Source organism: Carassius gibelio, chromosome A11, assembly GCF_023724105.1.
Source record: "Carassius gibelio isolate Cgi1373 ecotype wild population from Czech Republic chromosome A11, carGib1.2-hapl.c, whole genome shotgun sequence".
In the NCBI taxonomy this organism is placed as follows: domain Eukaryota; kingdom Metazoa; phylum Chordata; class Actinopteri; order Cypriniformes; family Cyprinidae; genus Carassius; species Carassius gibelio.
This window is the reverse complement of record NC_068381.1, coordinates 3,460,282-3,483,684: the sequence shown is the minus strand read 5'-3', so window position 1 is coordinate 3,483,684 and position 23,403 is coordinate 3,460,282. Positions and strand designations below refer to the sequence as shown.

The 23,403-nt window shown below is 36.0% G+C and overlaps 1 protein-coding gene across 4 annotated transcripts in view; it reads left to right on the top strand.

The window, feature by feature from the left end:
- Positions 1-319: 319 nt before the first annotated feature.
- LOC128022043 (voltage-gated potassium channel subunit beta-2) overlaps positions 320-23,403 on the top strand; it is a 96,574-nt gene continuing 73,490 nt past the window's right edge. For 2 of the 4 annotated variants that reach the window (XM_052609251.1, XM_052609248.1), the window contains exon 1: positions 320-465. The gene's annotated coding sequence lies outside the window, so the exon portion shown is untranslated. Of the gene's footprint in view, positions 466-6,904; positions 7,277-23,403 lie in introns of those variants that run through there. The other 2 variants (XM_052609249.1, XM_052609250.1) reach the window with 2 other exon arrangements.

The window sequence follows — 23,403 nt, the reverse complement described above, 5'->3', positions numbered from 1 at the left end:
CCCATCAAAAATAAAATATTGTATTTACGGTATAGTAGCAGCGTGTCATACCCCAACATTTGCACTGCGTATACATTTTTTTAATAAAAAATATTATAATTGAAAATGATAGTGTTTAAACTTATATAAGTTTTCTAAACATCTTTAACACAAATACATTCACAAAACGCACTGCATAGTTTGAGGATAGAGTATTGAAAAGATCTGCGTAACTATTGGACGCATGAAACATATTTCCAGTGACGTACTGCGAGGCCAACCAATCAAGCGTCGCTGTTTTGTTGCGGTGCGTCTCAACCAGCCAATAGGAGCGTCCCTGCGCAGCGCGAGTGTCTTTTGTAGCGCGTGGCGAGAGTGTGAAAAGCGGCAAAAAAAGGAGTCATTTGTAGCTGCTTGGCCAACGGTCTTCTGTCATCACACTAAATACAGTTTTACGGTGAATATCGATAATTATCCTGCTGTAAGGTAAGAATATTATATTTTATACACTGTTCAGCTACTGTTATGCAAGAAATCAATCACTACTGAAGACTTGTGTTGCTGAGGTAATGCTAAACCGCTGAATATCTCATAAAGTGACGTCGATCTTACAGTTTATAAAGCTCGGAAATGATGAACAAAACTAATTTCTGTTGTATTTTGCTACTCGCTATTGACGTTATAACGTTACCTGCTATTTTAGCTAGTTTATCGTCCTGAGATTTGATTTTGAGTTTAATGTGATCTTGACGAAAGGAAACTGTCAGTTCATGATGTAACGTTACAGCATCCACAGCTCTCATCATATTCTCCCATTAAAATACATTAATAATAATAAAACATGACAGAAATGTGTTCTGCATCCTTTAAAGGCAATTTACACTTGTTAAGTAGAGATTGGTCTTCATGACCCTTTAACTAAATTCCCTTGGTTACCATAGGTTACCAAAGTTTATTAGTCTAAAAGTAGCCTACATAAACAATGCAAGCAAGTGATCTTATCAAAGACAATGGAGGCCTTTATTATTATTATTATTATTATTATGTGAATAAATATTATTTACGTTAGTTGTTTCAGTTTGTTATTCTTCCAAAAATTACAATAACATTTTTTAGCATTACATTTTTCTGACAGATTCCTAAAATATTTGTGTTTTGTCTTATGACAGGTGCTCTAATAAATTGTTAAGCACTGTTATCATAGCATTCATTTGGCAAATTTGTTTTAAGAACATTGGGCATTTAAATAATGAAAAAAGGGGTTATAATACAATTAATCTAAAAAAAAATTGGCAAACTAATCGATTATCAAAATAATCGTTAGTTGCAGCCCTAATATTTTGGATGGATGACTCATAATTTAGTCGTAAGCAACTGTTTTCAAAGCTTTAGCTTCACAAGACATTAACTGCTGGACTGGAGTGGTGTGGATTACTTGTGTATTATTGTGATGTTTTTATCCACTGTTTGTACTCTCAATCTGACGGCACCCATTCACTGCAGAGCATCAATTGGTGATTAAGTGATGGAATGCTGCATCTGATAAAGAAGCTCATCTACATCTTAGATGGTCAGATGTTGTAGTAAATTATTAGTAAATTTAAATTTTGGAGTGAACTAGGGATGTAATGATTACTGGTTTGACAATAAATCATGATAAAATTCCCCATGGTTAGTATTACCATTTCATCTTTTAATTATCATTAAAACCCTATTAGATTACCATGATTTGAACAACTTGCAATAAATAAATACTGTCCAGCATAAAGCACAGTTTTAAGTAACAATCTCACGTGTGAGATGCATGCAGAGTAGTTTTGTTTTGGTAAAAGAGTGCTAAGGGAATTATACAAATGAATATATGAATGAATTATACAATTGTACTTCTGAAGATTCTCACTGTCTTCAGAAACGATTTGATGGAATTTTGTTTTCATCTTTGCTCCATGTTATACCAAAGAAAGTGTTCTTAACCCTTAGGGGACTAAGCCCTTTTTGGTCCGTTTTCTCTATTTTTACATTTCGGCTTATAAACCATATGTAATGAGGATGGACCACCATGTATTTGGTGTCAATGGATTCAGAAGACCCTAAGCTACCATAAGCATGCATGCAATATGTCTATAAAGGAAGTATGAGTGAAAAATTGTACAATAAACTAGAGAATTTCAAAGACGAAAATGAGATTTTTGTCATTTATTACTGAAAATCCTACCTCACACAACAATAGTTAAAAGTTTTTGACCCAAAAATATATTTTTCAAACTCTTTGCTTGACAGAAATGGGTTAATGTTCAATCAAATGTGTAAAGATCAATTAAATAATTAACTTTATTTACAAACAGTCCTAGGCGTTTTTTTTATTTTTGGGACTAAGCCCTTTTTGGTCTGTTTTCTCTATTTTTATATTTGGGCTTATAAATCATATGTAAAGGAGATTAAACACCCTGTGTTTGGTATCTATGGATTCAGAAGACCCTAAGCTACCATAAGCATGCATGCAATATGTTTATATAAAGGAAGTATGAGTGAAAAATTTTACAATAAACTAGAGAATTTCAAAAACGAAAATTAGATTTTTGTCATTTATTACTGAAAAACACACAATATAGACCAGTTATTGAACAAAGAAAATATATTTTTTCAAACACTTTGCTTGACAGAAATGTGTTATTGTTTAATCAAATGTGTAAAGAACAATTAAATAATTAACTTTTTTAAAAAACAGTCCTAGGCATGCCAGTGAGCAAAGCAAGGCCTCTCCAGGCCTTTCCAGTAATTTTTCCAGAGCTTGTTCTACCGTAAATCTTTTACTGCTTGCCATTTTGATAAAACAATTCTGTAATAATGCTGTATCTCTCTCGAATTTATCTCTTTGTGCTCGCTAACACTCCGATCACTTTCTGCTTTCTCCACGTGATGCTGATTCTCCGATCGCTCGAATTTAGCTCTTTGTACTCGCTAAAACTCCGATCGCTCTGTGTAACACTCCGATCGCGTTCTGCTTTCTCCACCCTGATGCTGATTCTCTGAACGCTTATTGATTACATGTCTTTTGCTTTAGTCCAGCCAGCTTTTACAAGGCTACAGCAGAGCTACAGAGTCCTCTGAATCGCTAGAAGCCATAACCTTCCTCTGATTGGGTTAGAAAAAGACTCCTCCCAGCGGCAATTTTTCCATTGGCTGTTGCGTGTTGAATCTGCCTAGCACAATCTTTTTCATTGGCCTGTTTACGCAGTGGTATTGCGCAATAAGGGAAGTGTTTAATATACAAACTGGACACCGCTGTTTTCAGCGGAATCTGAGGAAGACGGCAAAAAAACCCGCATCTCTCTAGCATTAATAGTTTTTGAGATAACTACACATTTGTAAAAGTATGCCATTTTGGGCGGTACCGCCTAATCCGTCCCCAGAGGGTTAATAGCAATGCTGTTTTGTCCACAGAGGTTACGGGAAACAGCTGTATTTCAGCTTTTCCTTAAGCGCCACCTGCTGTCAGAGAGTGGATTCACAGAGAATTATATTTTAAATTTAGTCTGTGTGCAGCTTATGTCTGGCCAAAAATGAACTGAATTTGCATGCCCTGCTGTAAATTTTGACCGGTTGATGAAGAACAAGCTTGTGTGGATTCTACACATTTAAAGAATTCAGATAAGTTATGTAGAATTATTTATGTAGCAGATAAAATTATAATTTTGACGTATCTTTATTTAAAGGCTGAAATGTGAGGTTTACCTTTTTATTAAATTTTTTCAAAGCTTTATTTGAACATTTAAATTAGATATCTCCCCATGCTTTTAAACTTTTGTCAGTCAAGTTGTCATTTAAAATCCGGACATCATTGGTAATGTTATTGTTTTAGTGATTTTGCAAACAAAAAGTCTTTTTATTTGTTGTTTGTTGGTATTTAAACATAAAACTTGTGAAAAAGTTATTTTTCTTACTTATTTAACATCTACAGCTCATTTTAACAATACCGTGATAATACTGATAACCATGATAATGTTGGTCCCTATAATATATAGTGATAATACATTTTCATACCATTATATCCCTAAAGTGAACTCCTTTTAAACAAAAAAAAAGTGGGCAAATGTTATTTAACCTTTGTTGCTACATTAGGTGACAGAATGCGGTATAGAGTTTTGCTAGAATATGTATTTTTAGAACTCATCTCTTTAATGGACAAAAGTTTAATGTGTACAGCTGTCACTATGAACTGTTTAGCTGACTTCCTTTGGCCATCTGAGAAATGCACTTGCTTTGTCAAAACATTTTTTTTTAAGTTGGCTTGCACTGTTTTTCACACTTCAAGTGGGCTGCAGTTATTTGAGACCGCCCCTCAAGCCATGTGTTAATGTGCTTTTCAACTCTATTGCAGGAACAGGGAAGTGAAGTAAAATGGCAAGAGTTATCTTCACAGTTTGCATGCATGCGCAATTTGATTTTTTTTTTTTTTGGCCTCTGCTCTGTTTCGCTGCAGCGCTGCAAACCATTATATAAATAGAAGCCACTGTCTTACTAATACGAAGTCTGTACAGTAGATAGCTGGTGGTTGGACACAAGGAGTGGCACTATTAGCCAGACTGAGTCATTGGTTAAATGATGCAATTATGAGGCTCTTCAGTGACTTCCTTGATTGGATCTTCCCTTTTAATCATATCCGTTGGTTAAAATAAAGTCAGCACTTAGAATACTGAATGGAATAAAATCTTCAGGTTACAGCTTAGGTTTACAGTATATTACACTTTTAATAGTTTTACTGTTCTTTCCCAGAAACATAAAACCTTCTTTTCAGAAATGGAATAGTGAATAGTAGGGCTGGTCCAAATAAAAAAATGTGAGTTTCGAAGCTACGATCAACACCAAATCTTCGGATGGAGGGGGCAGAACATATTCATCTATCAACACCGTGTCAAAACTGGACGCCAGATTAACAACATTTTGTATTTGCCAGACGACAAAATACAACAGAACCTATTATGCTGTCTACACTGGATACGGCACGGCGTGGTGCAACAAATTCCCGACAGTAATCTGCGTTCCATTTATGACGTACTGATACTGGTATGATAACCTCGAGCAACATCACAGTATTTTTGCTACAACTTTAAAATGGAATATAATTTTTTACAACTTTTTTTTTCCACTGAACAAAATATAATTTATATCTGAGCAACATACAGAATAATTGGAAAAGTAGTACGTGTTTATTTTTTCTTTGATTTGATTTGTTTCTGAAATGTTTGCTGAATTGTGGGCTGTCCTGCAGCATTTGATGTGAATAGTTGATTTGCTGCTAGAGCTACAGCTACCCTAGTTTCATATACATAATTTGATTTAATAATAACCTAATTTGATGCAAAAACAGAATGTTCTGAGACTAGCTTTGTGGAATTATACTACATGCCTGAACAAAACAAACAGCAGACTGGCTAAATGAGATGCAGATTCGCTCTCTAACAGCAGGTGGCGCTTATGGAACAGCAGATACAGCTAAACAGATAAACAAAGCAGTGCTGCGCGTTGAAACGCTGCTCTCATGTGAAGTTTACAGAGACAAGATGAAAAGAACATATCATCTAAACATTTCTGAAGACAATCAGTTCCCCTCAGAAACATCCATATAAACCCCCAAATAATTATTTAAGATTTTCTTTCAATAGTTTGTGCATCATGAACATTCAGTGATATGCCTGCTACAATATTTTTTTCTGTGTGTCCGTCTTCAGCATCTCTGGCCTGTGTTAATGGACATTTACAGACTTTAAAATGAAATAAAACATAATTCCTGCACTTTCAGTCTTTGAGGAGACATAAAAAAAGAGCACATATTGCTGGAACGGTATAACCGAAAATGTTAGTGCCTTTTATCCCAAAGTTTTCAGATCATGGTATACCTTGAAACCGGTAATTGGGCCATGCCTAATTGTAAATATTATACATGCAGTATCAAACATATATATTTTGTATTAATATAAGCTAGTTTTCATTAAATTCTGGCAGTTGAGATGCAGACATATAAAGCAAGTTTAAAATAGTTAACTAAAACTAAAAAACTAAAACCATAAAAAAAAAAAATTAATAATTGAATAAAATGACAGCATTACTCATTTTAATTTAATTTTAAATAACATTACTCAATTTATTCTAAAATAACTTAAAGTCGTGGCCTAATGGATAGAGAGTCGGAGTTGTAACCCAAAGGACCGGCAGGAATTGCTGTATTAATAATAATAATTATAATACATACATACATAAATTTATAGTATATTACATTTCTGTCACTTATGTAATGATGGCTATGTCCCTGGTGTGGCGAAATGTTAGCCTATGCATAATACTTTAAAGCTCTTTATTAAAATCTTGGCTTACATAATTTTTTACATATGCTATAGCATCATTAAACTACCATCTAACAATGGACAAAAATAAATAAATTCTCTAACCTATGGTTCTGTAACCATAAAGACTGCTGTGCATTTTGCCCACTGACTAAGCATTTAAAAGTAATTTAGGGGAAGCATTTAAATAATCCTGTGAATGCACTTGAAGAATGCTAAATCAAATTGTTATAATCAAATCGGATACAATTTTATTGTGAATCGAATCAAATTGAATTGTTCTAAATTTGCTAAAATCATTGTTGAATCGAATCAAAAACCTATGAAGCGTGAATCGAATCGTTGTCTACCTAAAGATTCCCAGCCCTTTTGAAGCCATTTTTATGTTAATATTTTAAACACTCTAGTTTAAATTTGTTTGCGTGTCTCCTTTCTTGTGTCTTCCCCTCTCTCTCTGTTCCTCCTTGCACCCGTTGTTCTTCCATATGGTTAGATGTAGCGCTGACTGTGCAGAGCTCTGTGTTCGTGTGATGTAAGGGGGAGGGACCCTATATTTAACGCATCTACTGTGTTCCTCAGTCTCTATTCACTGGCATTGTCTTGGGAGACTCGCTCGCACATACACACTGCTTCTGTCTCTCTCTCTCCTTCCCATCCGCCCCCTCTCTCACGCGCACACTCATGCACTCAGCCATACAGGCACACACATTGAAAGGGTACTGTGGAGGATAAACCCACTCACCATTCCCGTCTCATATCCCCCTCCCTCCCTCTCTCTTTCTCGCCGTCGTTTCTGACGCTCGGTGGGGGCAATCTGGCTGCACCCACCCAACTCTTCTTCAGCCTCGCCGAGCAGGAAAAACTGCAGCAGGCATCGGCAGAGGTTGGTAGTCAAACAACAAGACAAGCTTTCTTAGCTTTCTTCTCCATCTCATCCTGCTCCCCACCTAAGCGTGAGTTTATATGTGTGAATGTCTTCTTGTCCGGTCTCAGCATCTGCTTGCTGCATTGAGAAGCATATCTGCAGACCGTATTGCACAGGGAGTTAAAATCTGTATTTCCCAAATGATTAATGCATGTTGTGACTGATTACATTAGCGTTAGGCATCATAAAAACATTGAAAGGAGTGTGAAAATGCATTGAAGTCTGTGAAATGCATTGAAGAACAAGCATTTGATGGCTGAATATGAGCATCATGCTTTCACCTGCTGCAGTGCCCATCTGTTGCCCACAAATATTGGCTTTATGCTACGCAGTCGGCATTGATGATATGTGTTCTGTTATGGCTTTGGTTATACTAGATGCTGTGAAGATGAGGCTTTGTTATGGTTTCTCTGAGCTGTCATGTTACTATAAGTACAGTCTGGTGGAGAGGAAGCGGCTTTTCCTGCTAGGTTGTGTCTGGATGGTGTCGCTCTGCCTCTGGGTACTGGGCCGAGGCTGGTGAATGAGAGGAAGGTGCAGGTCGCAGCGATTTGGTGCAGTAAGTTTTTAATGGCAGCTACAGCAGAGAAAATGTAGTAGGAGATATTGTTTTGAAGGCTGGAAATTTTTCTCTTGTAAATGGTCTCCATCACTTTTGTATTGTTTGATCCCAACAATTTTATAAGACCTATGTAGGGAAAATGCACTGTTTATTTTTTTCTTTTTTTTTTCTTTAACTTAATCAGTAATTGAAATGTAGGATGCACATATTTCAGCATTTTATTTGTAATATACAAAGTAAACTGCAGTCAAATATTAAACCATTACATTTTTGTGTGAAATTCCTCAGTACAGCATTGTAAGTTGGTATATATTAGGTAAATACTATTCTTGTTTTTTCTCTTTTTTTTTTCAATTTTTACATTTTCATCAGAAGTTGCTCTTTCACCAATAATCACAAATCAATAGAATATAAACTCATATGCATGGTTTATTTTACCCCATCTAACGTAAGTGTACAGATTTATAACGGGATATCAATTAGAGTCTAAATATACAGCAGGCTTTAAATATACACTCGCCCAGTCTACGTTATGAAAACTGGTGTAACAAAAACCTACTTTCAAATATTGTTACAGAGAAATTCCTCATAGTAATTCCAATAATTCCAAATTGCATTTATGTTTTACGGAAAAAGACTTTTGCTAATCGCAAAAGCCTGCGATGTGGATGCGATATTATGCATGTTCATATGCATGACTCTCAGCCTTGATTGACAGTCTTACTAACCAATAGAGTGAGTGCACCTCCATTCTCCCCAATCAGCTCTGCTCTAAGCAACTGTGTAAACGGCCACAATAAAAAAAGCCGTTCACACTTGCCGCACTCACGCAGCCTGTTTCGTAACGCTCGGTTATATTCTCGCGTGGGCCAGCACCGCAAAAATCTCCGCGAGCGCATCTGGCAGAATGGATGAAACTTGATGCATGTGCGTAGTCTGCGTCTACTCGCGCCTGGCTCTGTGTTTAAAACAAATGTAAATTCAGTCTAACTGCTTGCTAATTTCACTTGAATGAAATGAAACATTCAGCACTTTTTCCACTTGTTCTTAAAATCCCAAATATAGTGTATTACTACATGTAATACTTTAATAATTGACAAATAAATAGTATATAATATAATATAAAAAAACCCTGTCAAAACACTATTGAATATTGAAAGGGTTATAATAATAATTGTATTGGATATAACAACAGTAATTCCTATTGGAATAAGGCAAAAACAAAAAGGAATTTTGTAATGGTTTCATGGAAACTAATAATTTCTTTTTTTCTCAGCAGGGTAATGATACTCATACTGTGCATACATTACTGACAATATTGAGCTGTAGCTTGACTTTGCAAATTTAAAATTGCAAATCAAATCGCAATCGCAATATCTGTCAAAAAAATTAGCAATTAGATATTTTCCCCATACCGCACAGCCCTAGGGCAGAGTATCGTACGTATCTGTTTAACAGAAAAGCTCTGATTGAGGAATTTGAGGTCTTGATATCTAGCAACCGCCAACATGAACGCTTGCATAGTAGAGTCTTGTACAGCAGTCTGAAATGTTTTGGCTCCACTTAAAAAAAAAAGAAATTAAAAGGTTTCAAAGTTTTTCTTCTTTTAACTACATATTAGTCTCATCTTTTTTTTGTCAATGATATGACTGTTGGGGTCAGTTATGATTTAATGACCTTATTGTCATATGTCTCGTCATTGCCTTTTTTCGTCAGGGGAAAAACCTTGTTGACGAACACTTTCCATCATACTTTTCGTTAACTAAATTTAACACTTCTTGTGCATCTGATTAAGCAACACACTCCATACATCCTCTCAAACTTAATGAGAATCGTTCGCACACCCAAAGCACATGCAAGGAAAGCAACCTCTCTCGATTTGTGAAAAATAAATTGTGAATTTACTTGCATCTTTTTTCTTATTTTTTATAGGATACAATAACAAAAATGACTATATCATGAAATAAATTATCGAGCAATAAAATTTCTATAATCATGAAATGAAATAAAACAAAATAAGATTTTGTTCACATTTCTCACCCCTAACTCATGCCCTCAAAATATAAGTGAAATGAGTGTGATTTGTTTTGTAACGTGGATGGAAACTTATAAAATAATTTCATAATTTTTCTTAGAACTTAAAAAAAGTGACAAGATATAGTCAAATCTTTTGTAGTCATAAACCTTTTGGTTTTCTTTAAAGGTTTTTGAAACATAAAGCATGACCGGTATAGTCATTGCAAGTTAATTGCAAGCATAGTGTGAAGTCTGATTCATAAACAAGCTCTTATGAACTGGTTCTTTTAATGCTCAATCAGTAAATAATCTTGAAAAATGCTAGAACCATTCAGTTACTCACAGTTTTAATTTCTAATAAATGTAAATATCATGATGATCAATATGGTTAAAATATTGTGTGTTAACTTTAAAACCATAAAGAATTATGACTGTCACTTCTTCAGTGATAAAATTAATAATTTGTGTTATAGTTACAGAATCAGGGTCAATATAATGCATTTTAGAAATGAGGACAATGCTTTCTACAAAGACTACAACACAAAACAGTACCTTAAAAACCTGTCTTATAGTATCTCATGTTTCAGTGTCTTTCTCTTTAATGCTTAATATGAGCCGCAGCATTGAGAATATTTGAAAGAAGGCAGGATGGAGATATTCAAGGTCTTTTTCTGGATGTCTTTGTGGGTTATGTGATTCTGAGGCACTGTCCAAAGATGTGGGTGAGAGTGCTAGAGGATAACAGACTGAGACGTGCTACCAAGTCAGAAAATATGGGATATCACTTACTTCCAGGCAATTGTTTTCAGCAGACATGCCTAAATAGTTGCCTAACTGTTTTTTAAGCAGACATTATGGAAGCTCTGTATGTAAATTTAAGGTTCTCCTCTGAGAAAACACCTTAACAGTTCTCTCTAATCATCCTGTGGTGTGGACGCAGAGCTGCTGTCTTGGTGCATTAGTCATGTTTGGGAGTCCCACCATGGAGAAGGTGTGCACTTGCAGATCTGTGTAACCTGCGGCATTTATCACACCTTTCTGCATCGCAGCTGTGTGTTAGCTGTGTGTTAATTTGTATGTGTTTGTTTTGTCATTTAGACCACCCATGTCATGTTGGCAGAGCCTTTATAAGATTGGACTACAAGGTCCAAAATGGATTCTCGCCAAATATGTGTGAAACTTGGCCAGGTGGTAGTAACGTTTTTGAAAAATTGCAAAACACTTGGCATAAGCAATATAAAGAAATCAAAGAAATCCATATTGCCCATTTAAAAAGCAGTCACTGTTGCATGTCTTCTCATTTTATTATTTTTTAATTAAATGCAAGTCCAACTTTTATTTCTTTATAATTTTTATCCTCTTCTGTCTCGAAATGTTTTCTGCGAAAACAGTAAGTTGAGGCAGAACATACTGAAGGACTTGTGGTTGGTTATAATTATAATTGAGTGAGCAATAATTATTTCTTAACTTAAGGGGTTTGTTGAAACTGGCTGTTGTGCATTTAAATGTTCTTTTAATGGTTAGTAGCTGTTGGTATTACAATACATTCTCATTGGACAAAAAATGTATATACCCCTTTCACTTAATGACTTGGATATGGACAACAACTATTATATTAAATATAATGCCACTTTAACCCTCTGGAGCTAAGGGTATTTTTGGGGCCTGGAGATGTTTTGTCATGCCCTGACATTTGTGCTTTTTTCCGTTTCTTATAAATATCTAAATGGCTAAAGTCTAATCTCACTGTAATCAGCACAAACTGGGCTATAATAATATGTGAGCAGCATGTATGTACATGTCTGGGTCTGCTCAAGGTTTAGTTAGGATATAGATTACCTCAAAGCTAACAGTATTGTCAACAATTTAGATTTGGGATAGTTGGCAAATTTGTCACGAATGTTTATCATTTGCACATATTTTTAAGCCTTGCTATTTAAAAAAAAATCATGGACAACCGGGCAGTCCTTATTGTCAAGCCCTGATGTTCTAAAAATATTTTGCTAATTTTCCCATTTATTTATACATTTTTTTTTTATTTTCTGAACATTCAAAACTGCCAGTTTTTCAAATGTTTTAAAAACAGCTTTAATGGGTATGAAATATTAAGGGAACATTCCATTTTATAAAATTGCAAACATTATAGGAACGTTACCTTTGGAATGTTATATACGTTCTGAAGCTAGTAACATTTAAAAAAAGTGTTAGATGAATGTCCAACTAAAAGAAACGGTTCTATAAATGATGTATAAAAAAATGTTTGGAGAACATTGTGAAAGACCAGATAACTCGGAACAATTGTTATATTAACATTCCTGAAGTAATGCTTGTTCAAAATTAAAAGAAAACCTTTCCAGAATGTTAGCCACAGCTCTGAGAACATTCCATGTTAGGGGAAGCAGTACTAACTGTTTTCCGTACAGTAAAAGACGGGAGTGTTCGGGAAAATGGTTTGAAATAATGTAAAATACATTTCATGGTCAATACATTTTCTCAATTCCTATTGCTTTTGTTGTGTGAATTTTAGACAGGCTGTGTGTGAGTGAATGACAGAGCTTTCTCTCCAGCGGTTCAGGATCCTCCACCTGTTACCTGGCTATATTAAAGTCAGTGCTGCTGTGGCATCGACTGATAAACTGGGTTCATTCGCTATAATGAATTTTAAATGGTTCAGTTGCCTTAGACTTTCAGGTCTTGTAAATTTTTCACTGACCTACATTTGGATGTTTATTTCTATCCTAACACAAGTTAATTATGTCCAGCCTCATTTCCCCAGAGCCACATTTCAACTGAAATCAGTAGAGTTAATATCTAATTAAAAAAAAAAAAACTCGTCTTTTGACCAAAGATTACAGATAGCTAACTTTGGTTGACTCGATTATTATTCCTACATTGCATCATTGCCTAATATAATGCAACAGAGCTGAATATCCTAATTAGGCATGACTCCCTTCTTTCCTCATTATTGTTTAACTAGAGCACATCCATTTGCCCCCCTTTTTTTACTGTAGACAAACATCTTGACCATCTCGATTGTTTTGTTTTTTTAGATCACCCCTGAATCATCATTGCCTGTATATTGTGGGCCTCTAAGAGTGACCTTTCAATAATGGAAGCTCTGGTTCTGATAAAACACTAAATTGATTCTATTTCATGAACAGATTTTTATCAGATGGCTAAGTTGTCCTCTGGTCTTCCTCTGGTGCCCTAATACTGTATGTTTAATTCAAGAGATTCATGGAACATCTTTCCTTGGGAATGAAGGTCATTCCATTGAAGTGTTTTCCTGAAATGTATTAGCATGTTTATGAAATGCAAGCACTGATGGGAATTCTGAGTGTTTCTAAATTTGCTTTTCCTACTAACTCCTACTAAAACAGTTATCGTAAAATGTTATGTAATTTAAGTCATCAGTGAAGCAGAATTGCTTGAGGTTTCATTGTAAAAATAATTGTGGTTTATTGTCTATTAGTTGTAGCGTTTTCCATTTCAACATGTTTTGGATTCATGTTATGAGTCACTTGACTAATGATAAAAATAACACATGCACAACTCTAACATGACTATTTTATTTCAAGATATTAAGTTTCAAAATAGTAGGATTTAAATGATAAATGTCTTGTGAAAGTGTCTTAATTGAAAAACAGGTGGAATAATCTGTAGCTTTACATGCAGGTTACATGATTGCAAGTCTATAAAGTACAGTACATTTAGTACTGTATATTTGTGTAAAGTAGTATACAAATGTACAGTAAGCTTTCACTAAAAAACATTTAGTGGAAGCTTTCCTTAAGTACTTCTGTACCACAGCAAAAACTACTAGCTACTAGCTTAACTAATAAAGTTAGTAATAAAACAAGAGTAAAATGAGGTGGATTGAATTTTGTGTGCCTTTCTAAATTATAGTTTTTCAACTTTATGCAGTTTAGTTTACAGATGTGTATTTGCATTTGTTATATAAATTCATAATGCATTCAATGAACCTCTAGACAGAGGCTGTCCAGTGGGCCTTTTCTGCTGACTAAATGTTGTCCTGTATCAATATCCTTTAAAGAGAAAGAGGTCACATTTCATCAGTCAGGTCTCTCATGGGACATTCACATGTGTATGTTAGAGATGTTCCGATACCCTTTTTCTCTTCCCGATACCGATTCCGATACCTGGGCTCAGGGTATCGGCCGATACCGAGTACTGATCCGATACCTGGGTGTGTATCTGTATATACAGCTGTATATACTACTAGCCCTGTGTAAATTGCTAGAATTCTTTTTATGGTGTGCTTCAGACAGATCCCTCAATAAAACATGAACAAATACATGGTGAACTACTGTATTTATTACAGTATTTTTATTATCTAACATGAATTTGACAGTATTATTTATTTTCTTATGCAAAAAAGAACTTCAAATGCAGCCAAAAATCTAACACCGCAAACTAAAAAAGGTATTTAAGTTTTACAATATAACTGTATAAAAAAACTGCAACAAATAAGTCTAGGAATATAAAAAAAGATCTATTAATCAGATAATCTCTTTACAACAAAACAAGTAAAAAACAAGCAACCATCTAGGCATAATTATTATTATTATAGAGACGTATTATTATTACTGTAGGCTACAACAGTAGCTTTATATATTGTCAATTTACTCATGTAAACCAAACATTTATTTTAATGGGCTGCCATGAAGATCTTTGAGTGTCTGTGTTTATGATATGACAGTTTTCTCAAATGAAACGGTAAATTCTCATGAAGTGACGGTTTATGCGTTCGTGTCCTCATGACACACAGCAGAGACTACAAAACAGCGAGCTCTCGCGCATCTGTGCCCACAGAGATGTAGATTTTGCGGGAGTAATATTTAAATAGTATTTTGCAGTTTAATATTCACAGACACTAGTATATATTCGGCTACTGTCTGGAGCCCTGCGCTTTGACTTACACGGAAGCGACTGAACGCAGCTGCCGGTACTGAATATACTCGAGAGTCTGTAACTACCGGTACTACAGAGACATACTGCTAACCACTGATCTATAATATAGAAGCGGCTTCACTGTCTTTTGGCAGTTTAGAATGTGATGAGTGATCCAGTCATATATAGATCAGGGCTGCTAACGCGTTTTCATTTCTTCTTCGCTGCTCTAAACAGGGGTTGCTTGTGGCAACACAGCACAACTTCCTGTGTTTTCAATGCATTTTGAGCAGCGAAGAAGAACCGTGCAGCGGTTAGGCAAAGCTTGCGGTCATAACTAGGTATTTTTTAAGAAAATGGTATCGGATCGGTATATGGGTTCATGTACTCGCCGATGCCGATGCCAGAATTTGTTGTGGTATCGGAGATATTTCCGATACTAGTATCGGAATCGGAACAACTCTAGTGTATGTGCTGCAGGGTGAGCCTGAGGCAGGAAGCGGAAAGGGTCAGAATGCAAAAGGATGAGAAGGATGTAGAAAAAAGAGAATAGCACACTCACACACACATTGAGAAAGTGTCTGTTCTGACCGAGAAACTGAAAAATAGTGTTCAGAGGGGAGAATTGGAGAGGCACATGACTATTGCTGAGTAAAGCTGCTATTCTGCTATGCAGTCAGTCTCTAACCAATTGCAGCTTTGCTGCGTGACTGAACTCACCAATTGGATCATCCTCTGTTTATGTTCTGCTGTGTCTGTGTGTCTGTGTGTGTGTGTGTGTGTGTGTGTGTGTGTGTGTGTGTGTGGACACCTTTGCTCCAGTATGTCCCATGTAAGAGGTCCATGCTGATAATTATGTTGCAGCAGATTAGTATGATGCACTTTTACATGGTCATGACCCATACTGAAACACTGCAGTCTATTGACAGAAGTATCATACTGGGATCAGTTTGACAGAATGCTGATTCACACTACAGATCATGTGCCATGTGAGCAAAACATTGCAACTCTTTCAGAGCTATGGGACACGAATATGCTAGTGATGATCTGCCATGATATTTTGTAAATTATCAGCATTTTCATACTATGTCTGCTTGGCAGATAAACAGTTTAAAGTGTAAATTGATTCATATAAAATATTAATTTCTGCAGTTCATATAGCATGTGCATTCATCAGAAAATTTTAGGTTTATTCAATTGTAGTATATATCTGCATTATATTGCCAGTCAAACTCCTTGCATTGTAGATATTGATAATTGAAAAACCCATAATTGTTGACCACTAGTGCACACATTGTTTTTTTTAAATGTCTTGTGTTAGCATAACAAAATTTAACCCATATTGGCATAGTATTTTGATCAGATATTAGTATGCACACTCATACCACGCAGAGCTTTATATTATTTTGCTTCAGCCCACACACTCTGCACTGCTGCCGTATGTACAACTGCAACTGATGCCCGTTCAGAGGCTTGCACAATCACCTGAGCCACTTTAAATTAGTGTTAACCGTTAAACTGTATACAGACGCTTTTTTCGCTTGGTTTTTCCTGAAGTTCCCGTTCTGCTGTTTTTACATATATATATATATATATATATATACTGTAATGCTAGTGCATTGCTTGTTTGTTTTTTTAAGCATATTGCAAGATGTTGATTAAGTGTGAAAATTAGCTTCTTAAAAAAATAATAAAAAAAGAACAGTCAGGAGACAAATGTCCTTCGGGCATAAGCATTAAAAACAGCACAGATCTGAGTCACATGTGTGGACATGTATGTAATTAGACAGATGGCCCGTTTTTTTTGTTCATGTGTTTATGGTTGTTATATATAGATGTTTGAATCCTCAGGCAGAAAGGCCAACACAATGTGTCACTTCAGTAAGGGTTTAGTGTAAAGGATGTAACATGCTCTCATGTATAGTATAATTTTGTTTGGATTAAAAAAAAAATGGTTTGCCTATTGCTAACTGATTGTTCAGTCACCCAATAGTTAATACCATTCAAGTATGTAAAGAAGAACTGATTATAAGTAGAGTAACTGTACCGCTGAACTGACATTTGATATGAATGTGTCCCGCAAGTTGCAGTTGGAGCTAGAGCCACGAGACATAATACATTGCATTTAGGGCTGCAGCTATCGATTCTTTTTGTAATTGATTAATCTAGACCTCAATTGATCAATTAATCTGATAATTTGTTTGTGTGTGTTTTTAAACAACCAAAACAAATAATGCATAACCAAAATTATATGGCTGTAAAATGATCAAGCATTTGGCTTTTATTAAAAAAAAACAAAAACAGAGGTATTGAAAATTTCTACACCTGCAGCATTTACCCTTAGGCTACTAACAAATAATATATAATTTCTGTGGTGATCCTATTTGCTATGGTAACCTAGCAACGTGTGTGTGTGTGTGTGTGTGTGTGTGTGTGTTTGTGCACGCGTGCCGTGCGTGAAGAAGAGTGACACCCCAGTCAGACCAGTTGCTTCACTGCAGTTTGTTACGGCAGAAATACATGCATTCATTTTCAATAGAATGCTGCATTTGGCTTGCATCACTTGCATTGCAGTGCATTTTAGGTGAAGCATCCGTTTAAAAATCGCGTAACAACATCACGTCTCGTTGCATACAGTGAATGCATGCTGAAATTATTGTTGCGTAGCTACATAAAAGTTTAAGCATATGTGATGCATTGCCATTGCACTGAATGTCTAGTGATATATATTGATGATTGCATTGTATTTTTTGTACCCATAATAATGAGCTGGTTAAGTGTTATGTCTCTTTGTAGGTGCTGTCCCAGTGGCATGCATTTGTCTTTTGCTCTCCAGCTGAGGGTAAAGCTGCCTCACGTCTCTTCCTCCTTCATCATTGTTAGAATGGCTTTGCCTAGTCAGCTCTTTGCTCTAATCTCTCTTCATCTGCAGTTTTCTTTGCTTTCCTCTCCTCTCCTCCCTCTTCTTCCTCATTGTGTGTGTGTGTGTGTGTGTGTGTGTGTGTGTGTGTGTGCACACAGGGCAGCTGCTGCAGGCAGCCTTTTTCTGGGGGTGTTTTTTTCAGTCTGCTTACAGCACTCAGCACAGCGGCTGCATTTGCTCCATGTTTTATTAGTAATTCTGGACCATTCTTATAGCATTTTTCCCCTCAGTTAGCAGCGGCATTTGTCAAAGTGGTATTTCAGCATCCTTCGGGGGAGAGATTCAATCAGTTCCTGCTCACACAATAGCAACCAACAGAAAGAGACTATTTTGAATTATTTAGCAGCACTGCTTTTGTGAGATACTGAAATGTAATTGTAATACACCACTGGCTTTCTCTGTGAGTTGTGGAAGGTTATTTAGCATCACTACATTCATCTTTTTATAAGTGCATTCATGTGGAGAGGATGTATAGACGAGAGTTTGGGCAGTTTACCTGCATCAGTTTAGATCCTCCTGGTCATTTGACAACCTAAATGTTTGGACAGCCTGTGTTGTTTTAGCATAGCTGGAGGTGTTTTCAGGTGTATGCTATGCACAGATGCACATAAGGAGTGATGGGTTCTGTCTCACACACACACATTTATACTGACACACTGGCCTTTCCCCATGGGTAAAGGTGACTTCACTATTGCCAGTTGGGATTTACATATTTATGTCTGCATTCATCATATTAGCATGTTAGCCTTTCTTTATTTGTTAAATATTTCTAGCATATATAGCATTTATTTTATCAGGGCTAGTTAAATTAATCTTCTGGCTACCAAAATCTCAAGAGAAAAAAAGTCTCTTTACTGTCACTATCGATCAATTAACTAGCAATTTCTGAGTGAAAATTGTAAATCTTTCATCAGATGTTTTTAGATTATTAGCCAAACAGCTGAATATTGTATGTGCATGTGCTGTGTAACTACTAATGTGTTCTTAGAGGAAACCACAAGGTCAAATTCATTGTAAGTAAAGATTATTTTTTGCAATGAGCGTGAACTTTACAGACCTTACTCCTCATGCCTGTCTCTTTTCAGGCAGAGAGATATATATATCAGGGCTGTTCTTTACATTAGCAAGCGTGGCTTAGTGCAGAGAGTTATTTTTAATATATCCCCGCCTACTCAAAAGCACACCTATGCGGAACCTAATCCCCGGCTTCCCTTTGTAGCAGTGATCCCCACACATCTTCATTTCCCTTCACCCTTCATGTAGCACTGCAAAGCACATTGAAGATCGTTGACCTTTCAGAGCGCTGCATGCTCAAGTGGACAATCAGCCTGACACAATACATCATGCAGGGTTAATTCAACCATCTTCCAGATAACCCACATAGGAAGACAGTCAATTTTGTGAAGTAGGCTTCACGTTGTAGTCTAGATTCATCTGAATACATCACCTTTGCAGCATTGCTGTTAACACTGTGGCTCTCTGAATGCCAGTGGGTTGAGCACAGCTCTGAGGTTGACTGTGCCAAATGCAGGGGAGAAAAGCTGGCACAGCGCGAGTCTGTGTTTTTGGAGAGATGGAAATAAAAACGAGGGTGAGAGCCAGAAAGGGCTTCCCCAGCCTCACTGCCGCAGCTCTGCAGTACTGAATGAAAAACATTGCAAATCATATTAAAGGAGTTGTACTTATCTATAATCAGCTCTGTGCCATTTTTACACTTTTTATACATTGAGATGTGAGAGGAAGATGTAATCCAAGATCATTTTTAATGTAAACATAATTTTTCATGAGAAGATACATTTCTTCCTATACCCTTTTTTTTAACTCAGTCATTTATTAGTTCATTAATAATAATAATTGGAATCGTAAAGAATCTGGTGATTCGTTTTTTTTTTTTTTTTTTTTTTTTTTGGTTCTGGAATTTAGGCATTTTAAACTGTTATGGTTATGTAATAGGGCTGGGCAATATGGCCTAAAAATGAAATCTCTGATTTTATTTTTTTAAATTCGATTTCCGATTTTGCCCCACTACTTAAGGAAAGCAATAAGTACAAGCAGCAGACAACTTAAAGCAAATTTTGCTTTTATTTAGTCAAAAGTAGGGCTGCTCCAATCACGATCTACCGATCGTTCTCGTCAGTAAAGCCGGTTCTCTAATCAGCGGTAAATTCCCTCAGGTGCGTGATTTCACATAGAGCAGTTGTTAATACACAGAGCCGTTGTTAACTGAGAAGATGCGCAAAGAAACGCTGAAAATGAAGTGGATTTGCACATCTTCTCAGTTAACAATGGCTCCGTGTAGTAACAGCTGCTTGATGTGAAATCACGCACCTGAGGGAATTTACTGCTGATTAGAGTACCCGCTTTAGGCAAATGTTGCAGCGTGGGGTCTCTTGCTCACGTCTGTCGCAGCAAACCCATACCAGTTCCAAACAACAGATGATTTTATTCCTTTCTTGGGAACAAACTTCCAACTCTCACCAGTAGCCATGTTGTCGCTTGCTGTTTCATGTGTGCTATGATGATGTTGTTGTCGCTTGCCATACTGCCATGTGAAACTAACGCGACGGAAGCTCCGGGGAGCCAAAAATGTGGCATTACACAAAAACTCGATTTACTTATTTTTTAAATCGCCTGTAACAAAAAATTTGAATTAATTAATTCAATCGATTTTTCGCCCAGGCCTATTATGTAATAATTAATTTGAAAAGTAATTGGTAATCAGCATATTAGAATGATTTCTGAAGGATCATGTGACACTGTGATCATGTGATGCTGAAAATTCAGCTTTGCATCACAGGAATAAATTCAGTTTTAAAATATATTCAAGTAAAACCATTCTTTTAAACTGTAACAACATTTCACAATATTACAACTTTTACAACTGTGTTTGTGTTCAAATAATTGAAGCCTATTCCAAGCCTATTTGACCTTTACATAAGTGTATATAAATATACTAATCCAAAACCTTTTCTTTTCTTTTTTTTTTGGTATCTTTGTTCTCTTTTGTAAATAAACTAACATTTAATTTTATAACCAGTTGAGCTGCAGAAATGCAGCTTAAGATTTTTATATAATGTTTTTACAGTTAGTTTATAAAGTTTGCACATTTTCACCAAAAAATATATTAGTCCAATTTTAGTAAAAATTATTTACATGCTCATTTTCACTGTATGTCAAACACACTCCATTTCAGTGGGCGATACCTCTTGCAGAAAAGGAATTCCCACTGCTTTGATTGAACTTCTTCACACAGTATCTACACCCTCCTTACAGTATGATGTGTGTTTTGATACTCAAGATGGCAAGTGCTGTGGTAGAGCCATATACGTTTAAGCCTGAACCCCTGAGACAGAAGAAATTGAAACAATGGATGTTTGAAATGTGAAAAACTAATGAAAATTGTGACATCACTATTCCCCGATTTCAAATCTGGGCATTTCAGAAGGGAAGAGAATAATACACTTATATACAATTATAACCTCTTATGTGTAAATATCAAAAACATTTTGATCTTTTGTTTCATGAACTCATAAAGTCTTTCGATTGTAACACAGAACATAACACATTAACAGTAGTTTGTTTTTACCTCAACATAAAAGTAATCATTTGCAAGTTCATTGACTTTGTCAGGTCTTGGAGAGCCACAGTCCTGCAGACTTCAGCTCCAACCCTAATCAGACACACCTGAACAAGCTATTCAAGGGTCTAAGCCGAGGGTTTCTAGAAAGCAACAAACAGGTGAGTTTTTATTAAGTTTGGTGCAAAACTCTGCAGGACTGTGGCCCTCCAGGACCGATGTTGGCCACCCGACTGAACCACTTCAGTCAGTGAGTGAGCAATTACACTAATTAAAACTAATAATAAATGAGTTTGGGGCTGATTTTTGAGTCTTTAGAACAATACACTAAAATAATCGAATGTTAGAATCATTTGTGTGCAAGCTGTACCACAGGCTTTATGCTTATGTGCAGTCAGCAGAGACAAAATAGATAAAAGATGTGTTGTCTTTGTGCCCAGTCTTCCTTTCTCAATCAATTGGATCTGCATTTGCAACCCTCTACGCACACCATGGCAATATAATTGTAATTGGCTAATGTTTTTTTCGCTTACTCGACAGACTGATACACCATTTTACACACACACACACACATACACATATATACAGCTTATCTTTGTAAAATGGTCACTTAAATATCTGAATTTACACTTAAAATCAGTCAATCATGTTTTAGATTATGATATTATGATAATTAAGCACTATTTATTGATAGAACTTCAGTGATTAGATCTAAAGCTTGGTAACCATTTATGAATGCATATTTGTAATTTTCACTCAATTTAGGACTGGTGCTGAAATCAAAACTGGGATGGTAATAGATAAGCGCCAGCCAATGAGATTGCAATTTGTGCATTAGCTCCACCCACTACTGGAGAAACCGGCATATCTTCTGCTTGTTCTTAAAAGCTGAATAATTCTAAATGAACTTTTTCAAAGGAAAATACAACAGAGCATATCGTTTACAGTTAATGCATCGATTCAGTGTGGTATGGAAGAATTTCTCACTCTCTCTCTCTTTCTTTGCATGTGTGAGAAACAGAGCTACGGTGAAAATATATCTATGCTAAACTTGTAATTTACCTCACACACACACTGGCAAAGAAAATCTAAGAATCTATTAGACAGTGGCTAACGATAGACATTATTTCATCACCCAGAGTGAAGATTGAGTCACATATGAGAGTGATTTACTCGCAATGTAGAGGGTTGATTTGCAGAAGAATATAAAAGATCAAAAACTGTTGTTGTTGTTGTTTTTTTTTTATTAATGTAACTGGTTCTCAGTCACCAACTTGCTCATTCACACGACTCACTGGTTGATGTTTGAAGACATTAACTTGCTTCGATCACTCTTTACGAAGATGGAAGTCAGAGCCAATTGCGAGGTCACCTCTGTCTCCAGGAGTGTCAGATTAGATAGTCTGAGACCAATAAAAGGGCTATTTATGGATTAGGAGAGCTTTATACGGCATCGCCTTCAGGGACCAGTATCTGGACATCTGTTTGGAGGCCAGCCGTCACTGTGTTTGCTGCAGGATCGAATCAACATAGATTAGACATTTGTGTCACACAGACCTTTCATTGAATGGTTTCAAGGGCACTGTGGGACATGTCTTGAGTTAGAGAGTACATTAACAATGGTTTGTGTTTCAGGAGTATAAAAGTCGACTTCAAATTAAAAGGAATAGTTTAAACATAAATGAAAATTTATTGAAAATGTGTTAACCCTCAGGTCATCCAAGATATAGTTTGTTTGTTCATCAGAACATTCCATCACTTGCTAAGCAATGGATCCTCTGAAGTGAATGGGTGCCGTCAAACAGCTGATGAAAACATCACAATAATCCACAAGTAATCCACACCACTCCAGTCCATCAGTTAATGTGTTGTGAAGCCAAAAACTTCAAACCTAACTATTGCTTCTAGCCATAATTCACTTCCTTCAGTGAAAGAGTCCATCTTGTGTTGTCCTTTCACATCAAAATTCACCGACATATATGTTTAGGAGTGCTTTGGACTGTTTTTGCTTATTAACTGTACTTGATCTGTGCAGATTTCTCTCATGATTCAGGTTAGACAATGTTTAGGATAAAGGACTCATATTTATTTTCCAGCAAGCAGTAGTTTGAAGTTAAAAAATTCTTTAATGATTGATTTGTTTATTATGAACAGAAGGCTTTTCAC